Here is a 6,379-nt window from a genome sequence, read left to right as displayed (position 1 = left end):
AGCGAGATCACCCAGTGAGCTTCATGGCCAAAGTGAGCATTTGAATTCTCCTAGGTCCTAGCCCAGCACTCTAAACCTCTACACAACTCTGACCACTACACTGTTTGCTCTCCTGAGACTTTGTGCTTTTAGCATATCATTACCAGATTTTTTTTTTTCTAAGAATCCGGGGGCACCCCGCCTTTTTTTTTTTCAAAAAAAGAAAAAAAGTTTTTTTTTAAATTAAGTTCTGTGGTCTCTGTCACGTGGCCTTCCTCTGGGCCCCGGCCTGCTCTCTTGGAGTGCTAGCCACCATGGAGTAGGCTCCAGTCAGGTCTGGGCTCAGCCACGTGTCCTTGCCCTCCCACCTCTCCTCTTCAGCGGCAGCGGCAAGCTTGGAGCTCCCCTCTTTTCTCTCCTTCCTCTTTCCTGGCCCCGGAGCGCAGCTGGGCAGTCGGCTGGGCACTATCGCTCCCAGCTCGATTTGGGTCGTGGGGTGGGGGTGTGTCAGCGGTTCCCCCAGTTGATGTGCCAGGCATCCCGGTTCCTCCTCGGCAGTGGCGGCAGCAGTCTCAGCAGCCTGGAGCCAGCCTGGTAGCACAGTTGGCTCTGGCTGGCTTCAGGAGGTGCTCACTGCCGTGGCGCCCATTATTTTGCCTTGCCGTGGCGCCCGTTATTTTGCCTTGCCAGAAGTCTGCATATGATGTGTCTTGTGCCGTTGAACCAATCACGCAACATTCATTCCCTACTAATAAATCTACAACACTTAAAATATAAATCCAGGGACATTAAATGAAATCCAGGGACATTCCGGGGACGGATTTTGTCCAGGGACAGATTTGTAAATCTGGAGGCTGTCCCCGGGAAACGGGGACGTCTGGTAACCATATTTTAGCAGCTGACTAGAAGGTCAAAATTCAACAGGTGCAGTGGGGGGCACGCAGGGAGAGGCAGTGATCAGTCTCACACTTCAGTTATGCTAGTTGAGGGCCCGCAACCTGATGGCCTCTAGTTGCTTCAAACTACAGTTCCGATCAACATCTGGTGGGCACTAAATTGCAGAGTATGGCAGAAGTCCCTGTAAGCCTGTAGGAAAAGCCAGCATGGATTTTACTGTAATTTCTGTTATTCTGGATTCTAAACTGTTCTGAGGACCTTGCAAGCTGAAAGGTAGGATACATGTTTGTTTGTTTGTTTTTTAATGCTGTAGAATGAAGCAACAGACTAGACAAATGGCATCAGAGTTGAGGAAGAGAAGCATTCTGGACTCATGTACATTAAAAATATTCTAGCCCATAAGGTTGTGTATTAATGTCAATGCAAATTTGTTAATAAAAAATGCAAAGTTATTAATCTAGTCACCCCACAGCTAAATTGCCTTAAAGCTGGTGTAAATGCCTTGTCCTGATGTATCGATGTGCACTAGCTGAGGGAAAGCCCTGGTGGAAGAAGTTAAGTTGGCAGAAGTTATACTAAAGGACCAAAAAAAAAGTCTGTAAAGGGGATGGGAGTGTTGGGCAAAGGACTAAACAGCTGTGCTGCATCAGAATTTATTCCATCCACTGGTCCCATCCCTGCAGCTCTTACACCCCTTACATCAACAAAAACAGTGTTTCTGAAGAAGTGTGCATGCACACGAAAGCTCATACCAGGAACAAACTTAGTTGGTCTCTAAGGTGCTACTGGAAGGATTTTTTTATTTTTTATTTTGTTTTGACTATGGCAGACCAACACGGCTACCTACCTGTAACATCAACAAAAATGCAATTGCAATTAACGCCCCCCCAGTAGTCAATGGAAGGGTATACAGTAAACTGAATGTTTACACTGCCTCCCCAGCAACCTACCACCAAGAACAGGTGTGATACAGCTTAATTTGCACAGGAAATATGTCAGTGTATCTGCCTCCTGTTACATCTGTCTGGTTAAGATTGTTCTCCTGGCTTCAGTCCCTTATCTGGAAGCTAGTCCCATTGAACTCAGTGAAACTTACTTCTGACTGAGTAGATATGCATGGGGCTGTCCTCTAGCTGTGATCTGCTTTTCCAATAATAACTATTTGTGTTATTTCTTTCCCAGATCAACACTCTGAAATCATTACTATACACATGTGCATTTTTATGTCATTCTGTTGTGAAGACTCACAATGAGTACATTTAAGAACATGGGAAGCTACTTCATACTGATCCATCGGTTCATCTAGCTCAGTATTGTCTGACTAAGAGCAGCTCTCTAGGTTTTGAGGCAGGGGGTTTTCCCTGAGTCCCAAGAAATGCCAGGGATTGAATCCAGGGTTTTCTGCATGCAAAGCAAATGCTCCACCATTCACCCATAGCTCATTGTATTACTTTTGTTTAACTTTTTGCCCCATTGTAAAACACGGAAAACAACTCACAAAGTTTAGGAAATCTGCTTCCTGTTAATTTTTTACTTTAGACATTAAGTTAGTTACTAAACAGAAACCGGTACAGTACCTGCGTAAATGATACTGAATACTGTACTCTAAAAATGTGGACAAACAGTTCTTTAACTACCTGATGCAAAGAGGAAGTCTATTTAAAAGTTTTGAGAAGTTGTGTAATGTGACTTTATATGTGTATGTTGGCAGAAGAACAGCATGATTCCTGTACGTGGGTGTGGATTGCTAGAATAATCATGCTGATGTAATCCTGGAAAATTTGACACAGACTATAAAGGCTAAGGGAATCATGTTCATGCTGAGTTTTTCAAGGAACTGTGCCTTTTTATTTTTAATGGTGGCTTATATTGAAATCTCTGAGAAATCTCTATGTGGGACAAGAAGCTACAGTTAGAACTGGATATGGAACAACTGATTGGTTCAAAATTGGGAAAGGAGTACGACAAGGCTGTATATTGTCTCCCTGCTTATTTAACTTATATGCAGAATACATCATGCGAAAGGCTGGACTGGATGAATCCCCAACTGGAATTAAGATTGCCGGAAAAAATATCAACAACCTCAGATATGCTGATGATACTACCTTGATGGCAGAAAGTGAGGAAGAATTGAAGAACCTTTTAATGAGGGTGAAAGAAGAGAGCGCAAAATATGGTCTGAAGCTCAACATCAAAAAAACTAAGATCATGGCCACTGGTCCCATCACCTCCTGGCAAATAGAAGGGGAAGAAATGGAGGCAGTGAGAGATTTCACTTTCTTGGGTTCCATGATCACTGCAGATGGTGACAGCAGTCACGAAATCAGAAGACGCCTGCTTCTTGGGAGAAAAGCAATGACAAACCTAGACAGCATCTTAAAAAGCAAAGACATCACCTTGCCGACAAAAGTCCGTATAGTTAAAGCTATGGTTTTCCCAGTAGTAATGTACGGAAGTGAGAGCTGGACCATAAAGAAGGCTGATCGCCGTAGAATTGATGCTTTTGAATTATGGTGCTGGAGGAGACTCTTGAGAGTCCCGTGGACTGCAAGAAGATCAAACCTATCCATTCTCAAAGAAATCAGCCCTGAGTACTCACTAGAAGGACAGATCCTGAAGTTGAGGCTCCAGTACTTTGGCCACCTCATGAGAAGAGAAGAATCCCTAGAAAAGACCCTGATGTTGGGAAAGATGGAGGGCACAAGGAGAAGGGGACGACAGAGGATGAGATGGTTGGACAGTGTTCTTGAAGCTACTAACATGAGTTTGGCCAAACTGCGAGAGGCAGTGAAGGATAGGCGTGCCTGGCGTACTCTGGTCCATGGGGTCACGAAGAGTCGGACACGACTGAACGACTGAACAACAACAACAACAATATTGAAATATGTTCAGTATTGTTTGGAATTGTTGTCACCTTTACTGCAAAAAAGAGAATTAAATATTAAAACCTACTTGCAGCACTGTCCTATACATTTCTACTCACAAGTATGTCCCACTGACTTCAGTGAGGTTTAAGTAGGCAGAGAGTTGTAGCCCATAAGTTGAGTAATATTCACCATCCTGACCGGGTTACCATGCCCTGTTCTTTTAACATCTTCTTTAAGCTCCAACCTGTACTTTCTTGTCACACATCTGAATAATAATAATAATAATAATAATAATAATAATAATACAAATCAGGCAAAAGTTGTTGCCTGACTAAAGAAATGTTAGCTGAATTTTTTGATAGTAGAATAATTTGTTAAATTAATCAAGGCTGCAGTATTATAATTACATGGGAATTGAATTCAAAGGGACTTAATCCTGAGTAAATGTTATTTTTAGTGGATATCCTACCCCTTGCCATAAGGTCCTAGAGAGGATTACAGCAATAAAAAATACAGTATTAAAATTGGTGTTTATAGGCTTGTACTGTAGTTAATTTTCTATATATTTTTTCTATTGTTGTACTGAGGCTATAAAACAGCTTAGTTGTACAGAAAAGAAAGAAAAAATAGCAGCTGATAGTTGCAATTTTAGATGTTCTAAGAAAGGCACTCAAATGAAAGTGTTGCTTCCGAAGGTTGCATGACTCTATGGAGGGTGAAAACCATGTCTTAACAAAGTCAATAAAAGGATACCATGTTGTATAGAAGGTGTGATTCCTCCCCCCCCCATCAACATTCCCTTTGTTAAATTGTTAATTTGTCCACAAGTACAATGTCTCAAACCTGTGAAATCCAAGCTTCAAAAAGATTTGCATTTAAAGTTTCCCCCCATTTTCTGCAATCACTAATCTAGCTGCAGTTAATAAATGGAGGGTGAGGTCTTTTTTGGTTATGTTCCAAATCTGAGGAGTAACATAATATAGTATAGCTAATTTGGGGTCTGGTTGTAGTGATTTGTCTCACCATTTGATTGTTTGAAAAGCTTTTCCCCCAAAGGGAATAATTTTGGGGCAAAACCACCACATCTGCACTAGAGAGCCAGGTAAATTACATTCCTGACAGCAAGGGTTAGATGTGTATAATCTGTCTGGGCACATGTACCAGTGATGCACTCTCTTTAACACATTTTCTCAAGTTCCAAATGAGATGGATGCACATGGTAGTTTAATTCAAATTTGTTCCCAGAGCTGTTCCTCTAATTCCTCTCCAAAACCTTTTCCCCATTGTAGTCTTAATGCAGGCATAGGCAAACTCGGCCCTCCATGTGTTTTGGGACTACAACTCCCATCATCCCTAGCTAACAGGACCAGTGGTCAGGGATGATGGGAGTTGTAGTCCCAAAACATCTGGAGGGCCGAGTTTGCCTATGCCTTTTTCTTAATGAAATGAGAAGAAAGGCAGCCAATTGTGTGATGATTTTATATAGTTTGGAGATTATTCCCCTTCCCAGTGGGTTGGTTGAGTTGAGTAGTTGCTCAAAACTAAGCAATGTAATGCCCTTTGGACAAGCAGCCAAAGAGCAAGGCGCACATGACATGACACACACATACAGTGGCTCACACCCTAGAACAAGAGCTGCTAAATTGTGCCCCCTCCGGATGCTGCGCCACAGCTCCCATCAACCCCAGCCAACCTCTGTGTGGCCAAGGACAGGAGCTGCCATCTAGCAACAAGTTATAAACTCCACAGGTTAGCCATAAACCCTGGTCCAACTTTTGGCCCTTCAGATGCTGCTAAACTACAGCTCCCAGCATCCAGAACCGCTGACCTTGCACGCTGGAACTGATGGGAGCTGAAATCCGCCCGCATCTGGAGGACCACAAATTCCTTCCAGTTGTTTTATAATCTCTCTTCCTCCGCCCGTCTCTCTGGGAAGAAGCGATTGGTCAGGCAGGAGCTGTGCGTCGTGACGTAGGGGCGACGCCGGCGGCAAACCCTGTTGCCCGAACGTAAACACCTTTCTCAGCCGGGGCTGCCTTTCTCTTCGCCCCTCTGACATCCGGGGTTTTGCGAGGGGTCAGCGCGAGCCCGGCGGGGAGGGGGGGGGGCGTTAGGCGCAAGCTGTTGCGGGGGGAGGGAGGGGGCGGAGCCTATGAGGCCTGGCTCTTCAGGTGCGTGTATATGGCGGTGGCGGCGACGACGCTGCTGTCCGCCCTGGTTTCCAGGCTCTCTCAGTCGGCGGCCGCCAGGTCGTACGGGGTCTTCTGCAAAGGGCTGACTCGGACCCTCCTCATCTTCTTCGACTTGGCTTGGAAGCTCCGCATCAACTTCCCCTATCTCTACATCGTGGCCTCCATGATGCTCAACGTCAGGCTACAGGTGACCCTCGCCTTGTGAGGGACAGGGAGGGGGGGTTGGTGAGGGGGGCGAGGGGGCGTTTGAGGGGGGGAGGGAAAGGTGCTCTCCCCACCCCACACTTCTCTCATGGGTGAGGGTGCTTCCCTATAAAGTAAAAACACATTTAAATTTAAAACAAACCACGCGCGCGTTTTTATGTATCTTCCTCTTTTAGGGGATATACAAGGTGAGTCCTTTAAAAGAGGCCCCGTGGATAGAGAGTACTGTACTGTACACAT

General features: G+C 44.7%; 1 protein-coding gene across 2 annotated transcripts in view; it reads left to right on the top strand.

The window, feature by feature from the left end:
* The first annotated feature begins 5,987 nt into the window (after positions 1 to 5,987).
* LOC117056345 overlaps positions 5,988 to 6,379 on the top strand; it is a 28,145-nt gene continuing 27,753 nt past the window's right edge. For both annotated transcript variants that reach the window (XM_033166572.1, XM_033166570.1), the window contains exon 1: positions 5,988 to 6,122. The gene's annotated coding sequence lies outside the window, so the exon portion shown is untranslated. The remainder of the gene's footprint in view (positions 6,123 to 6,379) is intronic.

This window comes from Lacerta agilis, chromosome 13 (genome assembly GCF_009819535.1).
Source record: "Lacerta agilis isolate rLacAgi1 chromosome 13, rLacAgi1.pri, whole genome shotgun sequence".
In the NCBI taxonomy this organism is placed as follows: Eukaryota; Metazoa; Chordata; class Lepidosauria; order Squamata; family Lacertidae; genus Lacerta; species Lacerta agilis.
The sequence above is the reverse complement of the archived record's forward strand: the minus strand, read 5'-3'. Positions and strand labels throughout refer to the sequence as shown.